Source organism: Hibiscus syriacus, unplaced genomic scaffold (assembly GCF_006381635.1).
Source record: "Hibiscus syriacus cultivar Baekdansim isolate YM2019G1 unplaced genomic scaffold, ASM638163v2 tig00003725_pilon, whole genome shotgun sequence".
Taxonomy (NCBI): Eukaryota; Viridiplantae; Streptophyta; class Magnoliopsida; order Malvales; family Malvaceae; genus Hibiscus; species Hibiscus syriacus.
This window is the reverse complement of record NW_024061982.1, coordinates 2,201,062-2,222,341: the sequence shown is the minus strand read 5'-3', so window position 1 is coordinate 2,222,341 and position 21,280 is coordinate 2,201,062. Positions and strand designations below refer to the sequence as shown.

The following is a 21,280-nucleotide window of genomic DNA, read 5'->3' as shown; positions in this document are numbered from 1 at the left end:
ATACATGGCAGCGGCTGAAGCTGCAAAAGAAGCTTTAAGGCTTACTGGTTTAGTGAAGGAGTTGGGTGTTCAACAAGGTGGAGTTCAGTTGCTTTGTGATAATCAAAGTGCTATTCACTTGGCTAAGAATCAGGTGTATCGTGCTAGAACTAAACATATTGATGTAAGGTTCCACAAGATCAGAGAGTTGGTTGCATCTGGAGAGGTTTTGTTTCAGAAGGTACATACTGATGAGAATGCCGCTGATATGTTCACCAAGCCAGTTACTTTTCATGATGCCGTTACTAGTCATGAAAACGACGTGTTCTTTCGTTTTCTTTACCCGTTTTCGTCAACAATTTAGTAGCTGCCCAAGTTTAGAGTTTGGCAATTAAGATTTATTTAGTTTATTAATGATGGTTTTGGTTTTTTTAGGATTGAGCCCAAATGATGATTCTAAGGGGAAATTTTGAATGTGGAAGCAAATGGTGGGAACTAAAGATGGAGTTTTCCCCCGAGGAGAAACAAATTGTGGTCCTATTTCAGAGCCAAAAATGTGGGGGGGGGGGATGTCAATAGTGTGACCTCATAGCTTGCCCCATAAATTCTCCTAGTGGTTGCTGTCTAGTGGGACAATATAAGTGGATTGTTTCACTTCATATTGTCTACTGGTATATTATTATGAATAAGAACACATTTATTCCTAACTCATTTTCGGATAATAAATATTGAAGATAGGTTTTAATGTTTGTCAATATCTTATCAATTTTGTAATGATAATCATCAATAATTTTATATCATTTTGAATGAATTAAACAAAATATTGTTAATAAAAGAAAATATGTAGAAATATGTAAATTGGTATTTTGACAAAATATATAGAAATAAAACTACAATGACTTGAATAAAGATATATAGCCTCAATGAAAGAGCAGCTTTTTCATGGAGGGGTAAAACTAGTTAACTTGATAAATTTAGATGCACATAGCTTAACTTGATCACTTTTCAATCTGAGATTTGGTTTATCAGAAGAACTCGTTGATAACCTTCTGAAGGACGGGCGTAACCAAGGCTCTGTAGGCCTTCTCTGTTGGATGATAACTGTCCCAAAAGATATACTTGTCCACATCTGTACACGTGAATGGACTGAGTTGATTACACAATATTGACACCTCTATGTTCCCGGTTCCACAGCACCCTTTGTTTGCAACTTCAAAGCCTTAAAAGACAGCAACAAAATGAATTAACAGCGTCTGTAAAGTAGAGAAATCAATCAATTGGTTTTGTTAAATATGATTAAGTAGTAAATACCATATTTTTTAGGGTTTTGAATGATATCAAGCAGAGGGTTGTAGACATCTATGTACACATATCGGCCATCAGGCATGCTTGTCCGAAAGGAATTCAACACAGAAATTAGCTTCTTGTTGAAGAGTTTAGCTGCTACGTTGTAATCTTCAGCACATTCCCTTTCGATTCCTCCGCCTAAAGTTCTTTGTGATGGAACGCACCCGATTGGTGGTGTACTGATTACCACAATTCTCCTTGCTCCCAAACCATGTAGTTCCTTTAAATTTCCAATCAAACTCAGTGTTGCAGAAAGAAAATTAAAATCTAAATTAGAGCATAGTACAGGGACCAAAATCATACATAATTTGACCCTACCTTGACAAACTCAGCCGCGGAGTTAACCATTAAGTCGGTGTAAGCAGGAATATCGTACTGCAATTTCCTGGCCCTGAGAACAAAATATGTATTGGCAATGTCGTCGCTGCCGGCTACGACAAGGATCATACTCTTTGCTACGATGAAGTTTGTTTGGTCTTCCCCAACAACAGCTTTCAACTTGGCTATGTATTCTTTAAAGTAGTTTAACTGCTCCCCCATCGATATAACTGACTGATAATTTTGGACAAAAATGAAACTCAGCTAAAACATTTACAAAATAAAAACAAATAAAGAAGAAATATGTACCGCTAATTTGGAAGTGAGGGGATCATATCCAGTGCCACCAGATGCAAAGGTAACTCCAGTTATGAGATCTTGGGGTTTCAATGTTGGATCCAGATATGCTGGCACTACATCTTTAATTCCCAATTCTTCAGCTGAAACAACATTTTAGAATCCAACACGTTTAGAAAAAATTCTTACATTTGAATGACAAAGAATAGCATGAAAGGGATTACTACCTATTATATCGGAAGGGATTTTGCCATTGCAAAACCTTCCTGTTGGAACACCCCCATCAAAATCTTTTCCGTAGGGGACGAAGTTGCACTTAATAATTGTCCGGATATCGTTGTTGTTACCTGCGTCAACAATCGAATCCCCAAACACAATTACAGCAGGTATGGTTTCGTTTCTGGCATCTTTATTAACGCTTTTGCAGTGATGAAGAGAGAAAAAACCAAGACATGAGGCAGCAAACACGCTGAGGAACGAGGAAACATGATCGTTTTTAGGAAATTGTTTATGAAAGAAACAAATGGGAAGAATCCAAGGGGATTGTTTGTATTCCCACTCATGTTTTGTGCTTATTTATATACATGCAAATCACATAATGTCATTAAATCCTCATACATGCCAAAAGAAAGATTGTAGCTAGCTAGTTAGTTACTAGTTGCTGAAAATACTTGGAAACTCTTTTTCGTTATAAATTTTCACAACTGTTTTACAATCTTTTAACATTAACTATTATTATGAATATAAATCTTTTGTTTATGGAACATCAACGCTATAAAGAGAAAAAATATACGTGTTGAATTTAAGGGGCCTACTGCTGCCTAGCCTATGCCCACATCATCTAAAGCCTAAGGGACAAACTAAGGTCACCATCCACAACTAATAACAACTTTCATCCCATTATAGTTAATAATATAAAATATTTAAAATATCTATTGAAAAGTTATTAATCTCACGAGCCGTTCAAACTAGATATTGTGATGTTTAAACTCGACTTGATCAATAATTCGAGTTACTCAAACTTAAATTTGACTCGATTATTATCATATCAAATTTATTTTTTGGGTTCAAACTTGGATAGCTTACTAAAATTATATCACAGTTACACCCATGTTATAAGATACAAAACGTAAAAAAATAATGAAATTTAAAATGCCTTTTCTTTTGTTTCTTTTCCTTTTAGTACCTCTAAATGTGGGTGTTATTGCACTTTTGTTCCCTTCATGCTTACACAAAACGGGATCTTCTTAATTCTTATACAATTAAAGAAAATAAATGTAGCTAACAGATGCCAACTAATATATTTTTATTTTTAACTTATAAAATCTCAAGATCTATGGAGTTATCTACTAATTTATTGTTAAAATAATTTGTTATTGCTTTCTGCTTAAGGTTTCATCATAGAATCAATGACAGGCTGAAGGTATGCATAAATCATGAAATGTCCTACATCAATCTTTATAATGCAATTAGTTACGACATAAATTTTGACTATATCAAAATGTGTGACTCACGATGTCTGGATAATAATGATATCAAATATTAAGATCATACATGTAGCTATTAGTATGAGCAATGTTATGACTATCAACTAAATGGTTCAAGAGACGATCAATTCAATATGTTCTTTAGTATATACTTATGTATTGATTTTGACATCATCATGACAATAACAATGTCTAGCCATCAATCAATTACACATTAATTTTTAGGATAAATTATACGTTTAGTACATAAACTGTTAGTTTTGGTCTGTTTTAGTACTAAACTTTTAATTTTTTTTCAAATCGTACCTAATGTTTTGTTTTGGTTTCATTTTAGTACCCCGTTAAAAACTTAACGTTAAGTTTTGAATTTTTTTTAAAAGTTTAGGTATTAAAACGGGCAAAAACTTATAGTTTAGGTACTAAACACATTAAGTTTTTAACTGTGGGTACTAAAATGAAACAAAAATTAAATGTTAGGTATGATTTTCAAAAAATTGAAAGTTTAAGCATTAAAATAGACCAAAACTGATAGGTTAGGTACTAAATTTATAGTTTACCCTAGTTTTTAATGCATTATTGTTGCTTAAGCCCACACTAATAATTGACTAAAGACCTTTTAAGAATAATCATATTATTCTTATGATTTTACTAAAATGTAAGTAATTTATATATTCAAAAAAGTAATTGAAATAAAAATGACAGTATCTTATATTAATAAATAAGATAAAATATATCAATGAGTGTTAGTACAAGTGGTTGTCATTCATGAATTTGAGTTTGTAAAACTAAGTTTGAATCCTACCACCGTCACTCTTGGTGAGCAATCTGTAAATTCTTATATAAATCGCAATTGGGTCTTAGGTATGCATTGGCCCTTAATTGGGGGAGCCATTCTTGACCTAAATTTAATTTTTTTCCAAATCATACCTAATGTTTTGTTTTTGTTTCGTTTTTACCCCGTTAAAAACTTAACGTTAAGTTTTGTTTTTTTTTTTAAAAGTTTACGTATTAAAACGGGCCAAAACTGATAGTTTAGGTACTAAATATGTTCAGTTTTTAACTGTGGGTTACTAAAATGAAACAAAAAAATAAACGTTAGGTATGATTTTGAAAAAATTAAAAGTTAAGGTATTAAAATATACCAAAGTTGATAGTTTAGATACTAAAATTGTAGTTTACCCTAATTTTTTAATGCATTATTGTTGCTCAAGCCCACACTAATAATTGACTAAAGATCTTTTAAGAATAATCGTATTATTCTTATGATTTTATTAAAATGTATGTAATTTATATATTCAAAAAAAGTAATTGGAAAAAAAGTGACAGTATCTTATATTAGTAAATAAGATAAAATATATCAATGAGTGTTAGTACAAGTGCTTGAGTTTCAAGAATTTGAGCTTGTAAGGCTAAGTTCGAATACTACCACTGTCACTCTTGATGGGCAATCTATAAATTCTTCCATAAATTGCAATTAGGTCTTAGGTATGCCCTGATCTTGAACTGGGAAACCATTCTTTACCTAAACTTTTATGTACCAAAATAAATAAAATATGTCATTATAATTATTTTATGATTAGTCTTTAGACAAAAACTATTATAATCGATCAAAGAATCAAACACAACATTACTTTCATTTTAATCATTAAATCGAATGGTGGACAAATACAAATTCCTACTCGTCCACTTTGACGGTATATAATTCATACATGCAGGCATTTCATTGCTTTTCGGGTTGTGTTTCTAAACTAACATCTAGTGTATTATGGTAAAGATTTGTACTCATATACTGGATCATAATGATAAATTGTGTGAGTTGTAAATCGTATCAAGTGTGCACTTATGCTTCCAACATATGTCACCTACCAATTATGAATTTAGATGCAGCTTCCTTCCAATTAGAGGATACTAGGCTTATGATTTATCATAGTGAGATTACTACTCATCCAACCTGTGAAGAACAAGTATAACTCATTTGGTGTAAGCGTAATCTCATTAATAATTCCCTCTATTTTCAGATTCTTGAAAGATACAAATAGTGAGAGGGGTGAAGTCTGTTTGAGGATTAGTTGGTATGAGTCCATTTTCATCTCATCAACTCATTTATTCAACATTATTCGGTTAAGTACTTTTAAATGTTAATTTCTCTCATTATAGAAGCAAGAAATGATATATATGGTCAATCAAAGAACCAAACACAACACTGCATTCATTTAATCGTTAAATCAAATGATAGACAATTACAAATTCCTACCCGTCCACTTCGACGGCAGGTAATTCATACATGAAAATTCACTCCACTCTTTATTTTTATGATGTTGATAGCTCTGAAAAAATGAATAGAAATTAATGAATGGATTAACTATCTTCATACTTCAAAATCACCTAACGACTCTACAGTCTAGCCTGATCTCTTGGCCACCGTTGAGGCTACTCATTTTGATCATGGAATCAACAAAAGCCTTCTCAAAACCCTTTTCGGAGCTTGAAAATCACGAAACCAATGCTTTGGTTTTTGGGGCGGTGAGTAACGCTTGATTCGAAGAAAAGACACTCTTCCCCTGGAGAAGCAACTTGTAGTATGCATTGTCAAATACAAAGTTGGTTGAATCCAGTGGTGAGCCTGCGTTTTTTACCTTGTTATGTGCGGGACACATGCTCCTTAACTTGGTCGCAAAAGAAGGTTGCATCGTTGGGTCGACGTCGAGGGTGGCATTGAAATTGTGGATCCTGTTTTGAAATGAAGAGCAGTGGGAGTGTTGAAGAGATGAATATTGTGAAATGAATAAATTGTTTCTAGCTTATATAGAAATCTTATTGACTTTAAGCTCACTCAACCTCACAACTAACTATAACCTCTAACTGCATTCATAACCAACTTTTCATACGTCACTTTTAACAACCCTAACAACTCACACACACTTCAGCAAGCTACACTCCATGCTCACGTTATCATTCTACAAACTCCAATATTCTCCCCGCTTTGTTGTCTTCTTCCTGATACTCTAACAAGGTAAAACACATATACTCTAAACAGCTCAAATGCTCCTTTTGTTAGTGGTTTTGTAAGACCATCTGCTACTTGATGAGTTGCAGGCACATAATTCATTTGAATCTGCTTGGTTGCTACCTTTTTACGAACAAAGTGAACATCCATATCGACATGTTTGGACTGTGTATAGTAGACTGAATTTTTGCTTAAAGCAACAGCACTGGTATTATCACACCAGACAACAGGCATACTTCGACATTTAACTCCAAGATCACATAGCAATGAGCTCATACATGTGACTTCTGTAGCAGCATCAGCTACACTCCTATACTCAACTTCCATTGTTGATCTGGAGACAGTTTTATGCTTCCTTGAGCACCAAATCACAGGGCATGTACCAAGGAATACTGCATGACTAGATACATATCGTCTATCATCCAAACTGCCACCCCAATCAGCATCAGCAAAAGCTACAACATCAAATGATGCACCAGTACATGAGAATGTCAAACCATAGTTTAGTGTACCAGCAAAATACTTGAGTATCCTCTTCACAGCAGCTAAATGTGACTCACGTGGAGCATGCATGAATGTGTTGCCTATTACACTAAAAGCAACATCTAACCTTGTATAACATACATATAAAATAGCAACGACAATACTACGGTATTCTCGAGCAGTAGTCAACAACTCACCAACTTCCTTAGACATCTTTGGAGCACCAACCATTGGAGTGACAGTAGGTGTAGCTTTTGACATACTAGTTTTCTCCAAAAGCAAGTATGTATTTACGTTGAGACATCACCAGTGAATCCTCTCTGGTTTAACTTCGATACTCAAAAAATAAGACAATTCTCTTAGATCTTTCAAAGAAAATCCTAACTCAAAGCATAAACCACAATATCAATACCATGAGAGAGCCATTAGTAATGATAATATCATCCACATAAACAAGTATGTATGTATAATATCCTTCATCGTTTTTAACAAACAAAAAAACATCAGCTCTAGACTCAAAGAAACCTAACCGAACCAGACCTTCTTTCAGCTTGTCATGAAAATTTCTTGGTGCTTGGCGAAGACCATACAATGTCTTGCTGAGTTTGCACACAAGAGGGATTTCATTAGCATCATACTCTTCAAAACTAGGTGGTTATTGTATAAACACATCCTCAGCTAAATAACCATTTAAAATTGTATTATTCACATTTACATGTCTTAAAGAACAATTCCTTGCAACATCAATAGACAGAATAACATTTAAGGTAAGAAATTTGATAATAGTACTATATGTATCCTTGAAATCATAGACTAGAACTTTTGAATAGCCTTTGGCAACAAGATGAGCTTTATACCTCTGAACAGGGTTCTTTTTAACCCTAAAGAGCCATTTACAGCCCACAACTTCACGTACTGCAGATAATTTAACAAGAGTCCAGGTGTTATTCAACTGCAGTGCATCAAACTCCGCCTGAACAGCTTCTCTCCAACTTGGTGACTCAAAACCCCATAAACATCAACATGCACTTCATCAACAAGAAAACTAGCATACACCTTTGGTTTAAAAATTCCACATTTACTCCTAGTCATCATTGAATTGTGTTCATTGGTGCAACCTAATCATCATCTACACTTGACTCACATCCAGTAGCAGACTGTGGTATACTAGTATCTTTATAAAACCTAACAACATCATCTTACACAGTACTTGGAACTGCAACTGTAACTTCTTGTTCTATATCCTAGGCACTAGTTATTGCTCCTGACAAATTAGAACTAGAACTATCACCAGGTAATGATTTATGATTGCTACTCACTATTGGACCATGTCCATTTTCAGCAAGGCCCATGTTGAAATCCATGCACATCAGCCAAAATTTGTAACGACCAAGCAAACTATACACATTAGAAGCATTAGAAAACTACTCATTCACTCTTGCAAAGGGAAATTGCATTTCATCAAAGACCACAAGTCTGATTATATATACTCGACTATCAGTAGCAAGGCATTGAAAACCTTTGTGTTATGGACTGTAACCTAAAAAAGTGCAAGGTTTGGATCGGAACTCTAACTTATGCTTCAAATAAGGTCTCAAATGAGGGAAGCACAAACACCAAATGAAAAATTAGGAAATCTCGAAATTGAAGATTAATGTGTTATTAATGAATGATATTTAACAATGTTGGGGGCACTCCGCTGAAAGTAGTAGGTGTTAATCTTCGGATGTAGTGTTTGAAGTAGCTATGGGTAATGTCCGAGCTTTATGAAGTGAGTTCGTTGAGTTTGTTAAGTCGAAGACTTTCTGACACTTGAATCCTTTAACTAAGGATATTCCACTAAGTAATGGACAATGCTAAGTTCTCAAACTTTATGAATACGAGTACATTCAATCATGCCACTAGTCTCTATGTGTCGTGATCTCACAGCAAAATCTAAAGTGAGGACATCAAGTTTAACAAGTATAATTTAACGAAATGATAAAGCCTGAAATAACGTGGATTTGAAATTAAATTTTGATGAAATGTAGACTAAAAGAGTCAGGAAACATCTGTTATAGTTGACTACACAAAAGCACTCAGGGGTTTTGTTTTTAGATCAATATTTGGCGCTATCTTTGCTAAGGAGTCTGTGAAACTTGAAAATAAAAGATTCATGAGAACTGAAATAGAAATGCTCTCTAAAGGGCCTTACAGTGGAATGCATCAGTTGTGCTATTTTGTTTACATCATATTTGAAAATTATGAAATCAAAACCAAATCGCATGCCTTCTTTTATCGCCTGAAATAAACCCGTGGATTTGAAATTAAATTTTGATGAAATGTAGACTAAAAGAGTCAGGAAACATCTGTTATAGTTGACTACACAAAAGCACTCAGGGGTTTTGTTTTAGATCAATATTTGGCGCTATCTTTGCTTAAGGAGTCTGTGAAACTTGAACAAATAAAGATTCATGAGAACTGAAATAGAAATGCTCTCTAAAGGGCCTTACAGTGGAATGCATCAGTTGTGCTATTTTGTTTACATCATATTTGAAAATTATGAAATCAAAACCAAATCGCATTGCCTTCTTTTATCACCCATGGATCCTGAAACTTGTCAAGTTTTATTTTGAAAACAACTTGTGTTATTCCTTTATTTGATATTCAGTGAATTTATACTTTGCTTCAATTGCTCGACATCATTTTTATACCAACCTTTTAAAAAAAATTGAGATATATCTCAGAGAAGACTAGTTTCTTGAAAAATCAGTGAAGGACCTGAAACGATGTGGGGAATCTCCGGTTTCCAACTCTCTTTCCCACCCGTGCCTCCTGACGTGGTTCGTATCAAAATAGAGCTTGATGTTACGAAGAATAAGGTAGTGTTACAATCCATGGCAAGACGTGATACTAGATTAAATGGACAAAAAAACCATTATAACCAATCATTTCAAAGTGAGTATGAGCAATACAGATGGTTTCTTTATCGAGCATAGTGTCTCTCTTTACTACGAAGATGGTCGTCTAGTAAGGTTGCAAGAGACCTACAACAATGAGTTGGCGGGAAAGAGTTTAGCTCGTGATGACAGAAATTCGTTCACTATCGGGTCCCTCCTAAAGTATGAGATTATTGTACTTGAAGATGTCATATCGAAAAGAAACAGTAGGAATGCAATCCCTGATGATAATGACAGCCCAAATGAGAGTGAAAGGAAGAAAAAGATGCTTATAACTCAAGACGCTTATATCAAAAAACAAGAGCTGAGGGTAATTATGGATCGATTGACTAAGACTACACATTCCTATAGGGCATATGGATTTCACGTTAGAGATGTTGACTCAATTGTACATAGTAGAGATAGTAAGACTTCATAGGTATCGACTTCAATTATTTGATAGGGATTGATGAGTGTTTAATATTGCATATATTTATTGTTATTACTCCTTATTTTTCGATTGGATTATGATTATCTTTATTTTGGGTTTATTTTAGACATGAATTTTATTGGATTAATTAGTCAAAAATGTAGCAGATTTTGATGGTTCAGTCAGAATCTAGTAGATGAGCGAATTATTTTGAATATTTAATTGGAATTTATCTGGCATTAGGCTCCATAAGATAAGCATTCAACCAAAAGTACAAGACTTAAATTTATCTTTTGTGATAACCTTTTATATTTAGGATTTTAGTTAGATTTTATTATTAACTTTTTTTTATTCAGGATTTTTAGTTTGATTATTTTATTATTATTTTATTAGGAATTAGATATTTTATTAGAACTCTTGGTAGGATTTTTAGTTTGATTAGGAATTAATCATTTTATTTACTTAGAACTTTCGGGTTAAATATCTCTTAGGTTCAACCTTTGAACTCATATTGGAATTTATATTTCCTGGCTATTTATTGAAGTTCTCTACTTTTTTTCATTATTTTCTTTTCACAATGCTAAGCATGATCCAATTCATACTGGCCAAACTCTAATTAGCCAAAACGTGAGCAACAACCATTTTTCGTGTGAATTAAAAGTGCTTCATACCTTCAGGTATCTTCTTGATTTTTGCAAACTAGGATTGACAATCGTCTTTCCTTTAAATATCTCAACACTTTCAATTCAAAGTGTGCACTTTGGACTTGAATGTTGTTTTGATTTACCGTCAGAGAGAAGAACCAGCTTGTAGCAACTTTAACTTTCTAAGAACAAACTTAGTGGCAGTCCACTTAGGAAATCAGATCAGATTCGACTCTTATTTATACACCATAATATGAGCACGGACTTTTCAGCAGTTAAAGTTACGTTGGTGTTAACATTGATAGTCATTGTTAATACAAACAAAAATTAAATTCCAAAGATTGACTTTGGAATTAGTTCATAGGAGAGAACAACAAGTTACAAGGGTTGGGCCTTGTAGACTTTAACTGGCAATAATCCCAAAGTAAAATCTATTTCAGTGATCGAAACAAATTGAGGCGAAGCGAAGCTAGAGGCTATCTCTCATGATAATTATTTTCAATCATCTACTTTTCTTTTCTTTTTTTATTTAATTCAATTTATTCAAATTTTTTTCTTAAACCCCCTTCATTTTACTTTTGCAGTTTTCTTGGATCAAGATCAATTCAAACCGATATTGGAAAATTTTAAGTCCCTACGGATTGATCCTTTCTTATCTATACTATATTCTTAGCTTATTTAATTGAGAAAAAGGCTTTATTTATTTGACAATTTCTACGCTTGTCTAGGATCCTTGGTTTACGTCAAGATTTCGGAAGAAACTTCATGAAGCATTAGGTACCTAGTTAGACTTTAGCACAACATTCCACCCATAAATAGATCGATAGCTAAAGCGCGTGATTTAAACTCTTGAGGATATGCTTCAATGTTACATGATTAACTTTCTAGGAAATTAGGAGGAAATCTTTGAAAGTATTCAAATGGTTCCCTACGAAGTCTTGTATAGGAGACAGTGTAGGATTCCTTAATATTGGGTGGAATCAAATGAGAGGAAATTAGTTGGACCAAATTTAATTAGAAAAATAGAAAAGAAAGTTCAACTGATTTAGAATAGATTGAAGGCAACGCTTGACAAAAATCATAACAGATCTGAACCATAAGGATATAGAATTTAAGGTGAGACATATTTATGAAAGTGTCCCTTTGAAAGAAAGTGTTATGATTTGGATATAATCATAAATTGAATCCTCATTTCATTGGACCATTTGAAGTTATAGAGAGAGTTGGATCGGTACTTATCGTCTGACTTTATCACCATAGATGGAGTACATTCACAACATATTCCATGTGTTGATACTTAGGGATACTAATCTGATCCCTCACACATCATTCTAATAGAGCATTGAGGTAAGTTTAGACTTGACTTATTAAGAAGAACCATTGAAAATCTTACCTTGGGAGGTCAAAGAATTTCAAAACAAGAGTATAAATTTGGTAAACGTGTTCCAGAAGAATCATGGCTTCGAAGAAGTCCCGTGGAAACCAGAAGAGTATTAATTTAGTAGCTGCCCAAGTTTAGAGTTTGGCAATTAAGATTTATTTAGTTTATTAATGATGGTTTGGTTTTTTAGGATTGAGCCCAAATGATGATTCTAAGGGAATTTTGAATGTGGAAGCAAATGGTGGGAACTAAAGATGGAGTTTTCCCCCGAGGAGAAACAAATTGTGGTCCTATTTCAGAGCCAAAAATGTGGGGGGGGGGGGATGTCAATAGTGTGACCTCATAGCTTGCCCATAAATTCTCCTAGTGGTTGCTGTCTAGTGGGACAATATAAGTGGATTGTTTCACTTCATATTGTCTACTGGATATTATTATGAATAAACACATTTATTCCTAACTCATTTTCGGATAATAATATTGAAGATAGGTTTTAATGTTTGTCATATCTTATCAATTTTGTAATGATAATCATCAATAATTTTATATCATTTTGAATGAATTAAACAAATATTGTTAATAAAAGAAAATATGTAAAATATGTAAATTGGTATTTTGACAAATATATATAGAAATAAAACTACAATGACTTGAAAAGATATATAGCCTCAATGAAAGAGCAGCTTTTTCATGGAGGGGTAAAACTAGTTAACTTGATAAATTTAGATGCACATAGCTTAACTTGATCACTTTTCATCTGAGATTTGGTTTATCAGAAGAACTCGTTGATAACCTTCTGAAGGACGGGCGTAACCAAGGCTCTGTAGGCCTTCTCTGTTGGATGAAACTGTCCCAAAAGATATACTTGTCCACATCTGTACACGTGAATGGACTGAGTTGATTACACATATTGACACCTCTATGTTCCCGTACTGATTACCACAATTCTCCTGCTCCCAAACCATATAGTTTCCTTAAATTTCCAATCAAACTCAGTTGCAGAAAGAAATTAAAATCTAAATTAGAGCATAGTACAGGGACCAAAATCATACATATTTGACCCTACCTTGACAACTCAGCCGCGGAGTTAACCATTAAGTCGGTAAGCAGATATCGTACTGCAATTTCCTGGCCCTGAGAACAAAATATGTATTGGCATGTCGTCGCTGCCGGCTACGACAAGGATCATACTCTTTGCTACATGAAGTTTGTTTGGTCTTCCCCAACAACAGCTTTCAACTTGGCTATGTATTCTTTAAAGTAGTTTAACTGCTCCCCCATCGATATAACTGACTGATAATTTTGGACAAAATGAACTCAGCTAAAACATTTACAAAATAAAAACAAATAAGAAGAAATTATGTACCGCTAATTTGGAAGTGAGGGATCATATCCAGTGCCACCATATGCAAATACTCCCAGTTTGAGATCTTGGGTTTCAATGTTGGATCCAGATATGCTGGCACCTACATCTTTAATTCCCAATTCTTTCAGCTGAAACAACATTTTAGAATCCAACACGTTTAGAAAAAATTCTTACATTTGAATGACAAGAATAGCATGAAAGGGATTACTACCTATTATCGGAAGGGATTTGCCATTGCAAAACCTTCCTGTTGGAACACCCCCATCAAAATCTTTTCCGTAGGGACGAAGTTGCACTTAATAATTGTCCGGATCGTTGTTGTTACCTGCGTCAACATCGAATCCCCAAACACAATTACAGCAGGTATGGTTCGTTTTCTGGCATCTTTATTAACGCTTTTGCAGTGATGAAGAGAGAAAAACCAAGACATGAGGCAGCAAACACGCTGAGGAACGAGGAAACATGATCGTTTTTAGGAAATGTTTATGAAGAAACAAATGGGAAGAATCCAAGGGGATTGTTTGTATTCCCACTCATGTTTTGTGCTTATTTATATACATGCAAATCACATAATGTCATTAAATCCTCATACATGCCAAAAGAAGATTGTAGCTAGCTAGTTAGTTACTAGTTGCTGAAAATACTTGGAAACTCTTTTTCGTTATAATTTCACAACTGTTTTACAATCTTTAACATTAACTATATTATGAATATAAATCTTTTGTTTATGGAACATCAACGCTATAAAGAGAAAAATATACGTGTTGAATTTAAGGGGCCTACTGCTGCCTAGCCTATGCCCACATCATCTAAAGCCTAAGGGACAACTAAGGTCACCATCCACAACTAATAACAACTTTCATCCCCATTATAGTTTAATATAAAATATTTAAAATCTATTGAAAGTTTATTAATCTCACGAGCCGTTCAACTAGATATTGTGATGTTTAAACTCGACTTGATCAATAATTCGAGTTACTCAAACTTAAATTTGACTCGATTATTATCATATCAAATTTAATTTTTTGGGTTCAAACTTGGATAGCTTACTAAAATTATATCACAGTTACACCCATGTTATAAGATACAAAACGTAAAAAATAATGAATTTAAAATGCCTTTTCTTTTGTTTCTTTTCCTTTTAGTACCTCTAAATGTGGGGTTATTGCACTTTTGTTCCCTTCATGCTTACACAAAACGGGATCTTCTTAATTCTTATACAATTAAAGAAAATAAATGTAGCTAACAGATGCCACTAATATATATTTTTATTTTTAACTTATAAAATCTCAAGATCTATGGAGTTTATCTACTAATTTATTGTTAAAATAATTTGTTATTGCTTTCTGCTTAAGGTTTCATCATAGAATCAATGACAGGCTGAAGGTATGCATAAATCATGAAATGTCCTACATCAATCTTTATAATGCAATTAGTTACGACATAAATTTTGACTATATCAAAAGTGTGACTCACATGTCCGGATAATAATGATATCAATATTAAGATCATACATGTAGCTATTAGTATGAGCAATGTTAGACTATCAACTAAATGGTTCAAGAGACGATCAATTCAATATGTTCTTTAGTATATACTTATGTATTGATTTTGACATCATCATGACAATAACAATGTCTAGCCATCAATCATTACACATTAATTTTTAGGATAAATTATACGTTTAGTACATAAACTGTTAGTTTTGGTCTGTTTTAGTACTAAACTTTAATTTTTTTTCAAATCGTACCTAATGTTTTGTTTTGGTTTCATTTTAGTACCCCGTTAAAACTTAACGTTAAGTTTTGAATTTTTTTTAAAAGTTTAGGTATTAAAACGGGCAAAACTTATAGTTTAGGTACTAACACATTAAGTTTTTAACTGTGGTACTAAAATGAACAAAAATTAATATTAGGTATGATTTTCAAAAAATTGAAAGTTTAAGCATTAAAATAGACCAAAACTGATAGGTTAGGTACTAAATTTGTAGTTTACCCTAGTTTTTAATGCATTATTGTTGCTTAAGCCCACACTAATAATTGACTAAAGACCTTTTAAGAATAATCATATTATTCTTATGATTTTATTAAAATGTAGTAATTTATATATTCAAAAAAGTAATTGAAATAAAATGACAGTATCTTATATTAATAATAGATAAAATATATCACTGAGTGTTAGTACAAGTGGTTGTGATTCATGAATTTGAGCTTGTAAAACTAAGTTTGAATCCTACCACCGTCACTCTTGGTGGGCAATCTGTAAATTCTTATATAAATCGCAATTGGGTCTTAGGTATGCCTTGGCCCTTATTGGGGGAGCCATTCTTGACCTAAATTTAATTTTTTTTTCCAATCATACTTATGTTTTGTTTTTGTTTCGTTTTTACCCCCGTTAAAAACTTATCGTTAAGTTTTGTTTTTTTTTTAAAAAGTTTACGTATTAAAACGGCCAAAACTGATAGTTTAGGTACTAAATATGTTCAGTTTTTAACTGTGGGTTACTAAAATGAAACAAAAAATAAACGTTATGTATGATTTTGAAAAAATTAAAAGTTAAGGTATTAAAATGTACCAAAGTTGATAGTTTAGGTACTAAAATTATAGTTTACCCTAGTTTTTTAATGCATTATTGTTGCTCAAGCCCACACTAATAATTGACTAAAGATCTTTTAAGAATAATCGTATTATTCTTATGATTTTATTAAAATGTATGTAATTTATATATTCAAAAAAGTAATTGGAAAAAAGTGACAATATCTTATATTAGTAAATAAGATAAAATATATAGTGTTAGTACAAGTGGTTGAGTTTCAAGAATTTGAGCTTGTAAGGCTAAGTTCAAATACTACCACTGTCACTCTTGATGGGCAATCTATAAATTCTTCCATAAATTGCAATTAGGTCTTAGGTATGTCCTGATCCTGAACTGGGAAACCATTCTTGACCTAAATTTCTGTACCAAAATAAATAAAATATGTCATTATAATTATTTATGATTAGTCTTTAGACAAAAACTATTATAATCGATCAAAGAATCAAACACAACATTACTTTCATTTCAATCATTAAATCGAATGGTGGACAAATACAAATTCCTACTCGTCCACTTTGACGGTATATAATTCGTACATGCAGGCATTTCATTGCTTTTCGGGTTGTGTCTGTAAACTAACATCTAGTGTATTATGGTAAGATTTGTACTCATATACTGGATCATAATGATATATTGTGTGAGTTGTAAATTAAATCAAGTGTGCACTTATGCTTCCAACATATGTCACCTACCAATTATGAATTTAGAAAAGATGCAGCTTCCTTCCAATTTGAGGATACTAGGCTTGTCCGATTTATCATACTGAGATTACTACTCATCCAACCTTTGAAGAACAAGTATAACTCCTTTGGTGTAAGCGTAATCTCATAATAATTCCCTCTAATTTCAGATTCATGAAAGATACAAACAGTGAGAGGGATGAAGTCTGTTTGAGGATTAGTTGGTATGAGTCCATTTTCATCTCATCAACTCATTTATTCAACACTATTCGGTTAAGTACTTTTAAATGTTAATTTCCTCTCATTATAGAAGCAAGAAATGATATATATGGTCAATCAAAGAACCAAACACAACACTGCGTTCATTTTAACCGTTAAATCAAATGATAGGCATACAAATTCCTACCCGTCCACTTCAACGGCAGGTAATTCATACATGCAAATTCACTCCACTCTTTTTATTTTTTATGATGTTGAAAAAATGAATAGAAATTAATAACTTTCTTCATACTTCAAAATCACCTAACGAATCTGCAGTCTAGCCTGATCTCTTGGCCACCGTTGAGGCTACTCATTTTGATCATGGAATCAACAAAAGCGTCTCAAAAGCCTTTTCGGAGCTTGCAAATTTCGAAACCAGTGCTTTGGTTTTTGGGGCGGTGAGTAAAGCTTGATCGGAAGAGAAGATGCTCTTCCCTTTTAGAAGCAACTTGTAGTATGCGTTGTCAAATACGAAGTTGGTAGAATCAAGCGCTGAGCCTGCGTTTTTGACATTGTTATGTGCGGGAAACACGCTCCTTAACCTGGCCGCAAAGGACGATTGCATCGTTGGGTCGACGTCGAGGGTGGCATTGAAATTGTGGATCCTGTTTTGGAATGAAGAGCAGTGGGAGAACCCCAGTGTGTGACCACCTAAATTCATTTATAACATGTTAAGAACTTCAAGATTAATAGTAACAACTTTAAAGGACATGTCCTAAGTTGTTGGAAGATCTTGAATGGAGAGACCTCTCTGTGCAAAGTTCTGTTGTAGCTGGGAGATATTGAATGTGGGAGCTGGTAACTGTCTAGTCTCAGTTGCCAAGGAAATTCTTCCATCCTTCCTTCCTTTAGGTACATCCCACGTCGGACCGCCGGACTATATATAATATAACAGATGATAACAAACGAGCAAGAAAACAAAGCGATTTGGATTAGTATCTAGAAATCCATTACAGAAGTGGTGATCGGCAAATACTACCAATGTTAATGTGACTAACCAGAGAAACTGCTTCCTGGCAGCCAGGGCCAAGATATCAGCACAAGAAACGATGCCAGGGAATGAAGCTTCCAAAGCCTTCTTTGCCTCGTCGATGACATAAATGCGTGCAAAGAAATGTTAGGAGGTCCATCTTTCTCTACCTTGTTTTTGCCTTTGGAGTTCAGCAACACAGATGCATCGCAACCCTTATAATTAGAACAAAAGCATAATGTAAGTTATACATGAACCAGCTTCTAGGATTAGTGTTCTTTGTGCATGTATATTGTAAGTGAACCAAGGAAAAGAAATGGACATCATTGTTTAACAAATGCTAGCACTAATATAAGTTCATACTCTGATGAAGGAATCATGGAAGTGCATTCTGAGTAGTGCAGCTGGAACGGTTTTGTCATTCAACATCGCTTTCTTGACTGCACTCGCAACAATGGATTCGAGCTGAGGACACGAGTGGTCATAGTAGTTAGAGCTCAATGCTCTGACATGAGATGAAATTGGAAACATGAAGAGAAAGAGGAAAGCAAGTGCAACCATGGCCGCCATAGTTGAAACAAATTGTAGAATTAACAATTAAATTTCCAGACTGGTTTATTAGTTATGCATATTTGATAGGGAAAATATGTGTTATTTATATAGCAAGGCATGAGAGACTATAAATTGGAGTTGTTAATATCGATAATGGTAGTCAGCATATTTGGTGATCAAGAACCCTTGTTTAGTGGAGTAGAACAGAAGCATGCTCGTAAAGACAAGCCATATATCATATTTTAATTGTGATTGACCATAATAATAATAATAATAAAGCCTTTAACTTGTAATCGAGTTTAGCATGTTGACCTCCATAGTCATAGTAATGGAATAATTCTTCATATGATTTAAGCAATCGTTACCCCCAAAAAGTTGGGCATCATTGACAGTAAAATCTAAAATAATAAAAGAAGTCATTTCAAACTAAAACGAGGATTCATGTATTGCCAAAAGATACGGGGAGTAGAAGAGCTACCAGCACCAATAGTGTTAGAGTGCAATTAGTTTGTTATGGTTTGTTATTAGCTTAATACTAGTTTGTTATTAGTTTGTTATGGTGTGTTGGTTAATTCGGCTATATAAGCCATACATTTGTATTAGGTTGTAAGCAGAGTATTTTCCAACTGTTAATAAAAAGCTTCTTCTGTAATCTCTCCCTCTTACCATCTCCTTCCTCATTTGCTAACTCAGGCCACCGGCCTTCCATCACTCTCAGCCTCCATGGATGCAATCTCACATGGTATCTTTCGCTGCAGTTCCGACCGTCGCTTTCTCCGCTGTGTATGTGTGTGATGCAGGATCAAGTGTGGTGTTCATTTGGTTTCTTTTGCTCATTAGCAACTGGTAACATTTCTCAGATTGCTCTGTGCTTTCTTTATTAAATCAATCGTTTGGACGTTTACTCTTGTTGACTAATTGCTAGAAGGGTAAACTAGTGATCTACGTTGGATAATCTTTGGGATATTATTTTGGTTGAGTCTCGTTTTTGGATATTATTTTGGTTGAGTCTCGTCGGGTTGTTTTCATCAATGTGGTGAGGTGTTTTGCAATGATTGGTTTATAGTTTGCGTAAGGTGTGTTGTTTGGTGTGTTTATTTTTCTTTCGTTTGCTGCACACAACCTGTTTAGTGTTTTCCCTCACTGGTGTTGTTCTCAAAATGACTCTTGACACTCATACTAGTTCGGTTCATACTGCTTACTTTTAATATGACAGTTCAACATATCCCCAATCTTAATGTTGTGAAGTTAACTGATTCCACGTTTATTCTTTGGAAGCATCAAATCATGCTAATAATTGATGGTTATGGACTTCTGAATATTTTCTCTAAGGATGAATCCGCTCTATCTCAATTTATTCAATCTAACTCAGAAATGACAGTTCAGAATCCTTAGTTTGTTGTGTATCACAGACAAGACAAACTGCTTGCTTCTTGGTTGTTATCTACAGTGAGTTCTGAGGTGCTTGTGCATCTTATGAGCAGTCATACCACGAAGGCCATTTGGAATACAGTCAACAGAATGTTTGCTACTTGCACTAGTGCCAAGACCTCTGCACTTCGGCATAGCTTGCATACGCAACAGAATGGTTTTCAATGGAGTTTGTTGCAGATGTCAATTTTTGTTTTGTTTTAGATGATGTTTTAGTTAATATTTGGTTGCTTTGGTTCACTACTGCTCGTGTTATTCGTTCATATTGTGATTTTGCTATTACAAATTGTTGATGGTTTGATTCTAAGGTGACCACTGAGTGGTTCATACTCCTAAAGTAAGTTTGTGCATCTATTGTTTTGTTGGTTATGCATTTTCCGTTTGGTTCTCAAATCATATAGCAGCCTTCAGTTGTTCATAGAGTATCTTTCATCAGTTGTTACTTCTTCTCCAAAGTTTGACATGGAACTTTGAGGCTTAACAACCAAGTTACCATAGAAGAAAATCTCTAGGAGGGTTAAGAGTTTAACAGCCTTGCCTTCCTTAACCAAACAAAATAGGATGTTTTCTTGCCCAAGAGAGGCTTAAGATTGCATCCAGGAGCTCGTAGCTTAACCGTCTTGCTTCCAACAAAAAGAAAGTCCCAATAAGTGAAGAGGAAGAATAGTGAAGATGAAAAAAAAATCACTCTTGAAAAGAAGAAGAAGAAAAGCCGAGGAAAGTTAAAGAAAGAAGATGTTTTTAGGTGAAAGAGAATTTGTCCAGTAAATTGTTCATCAATACGGCAAGACGGTTGAATTCCAGCTTATTAAGTTTGCATTCTTTGTTTGATCAATTCTCTAATAGCAAGTTCATTTTGAAGAAAATTAAAAGGTTGAAAAGTAGAGTGAATGTTAGAGTGCTATTAGTTTATTATGGATTGTTATTAGCTTGATATTAGTTTGTGTTATGGTGTGTTGGTTACTTGGGCTATATAAGCCATACTTTTGTATTAGGTTGTAAGCAGAGTATTTTTCAACTGTTAATAAAAAGCTTCTTCTGTCATCTCTCCCTCTTACCATCTCCTTCCTCATTTGCTAACTCAAGCCATCGGCCTTCCATCACTCTCAGCCTCCATGGTTGTATTCTCATAAATAG

The 21,280-nt window shown here is 33.9% G+C and overlaps 2 pseudogenes; both read right to left on the bottom strand.

The window, feature by feature from the left end:
* Positions 1–993: 993 nt before the first annotated feature.
* Positions 994–2,465, bottom strand: LOC120183768 (annotated as a pseudogene).
* A 3,261-nt stretch (positions 2,466–5,726) lies between these two features.
* LOC120183044 lies at positions 5,727–18,752 on the bottom strand (annotated as a pseudogene).
* Positions 18,753–21,280: the final 2,528 nt, after the last annotated feature.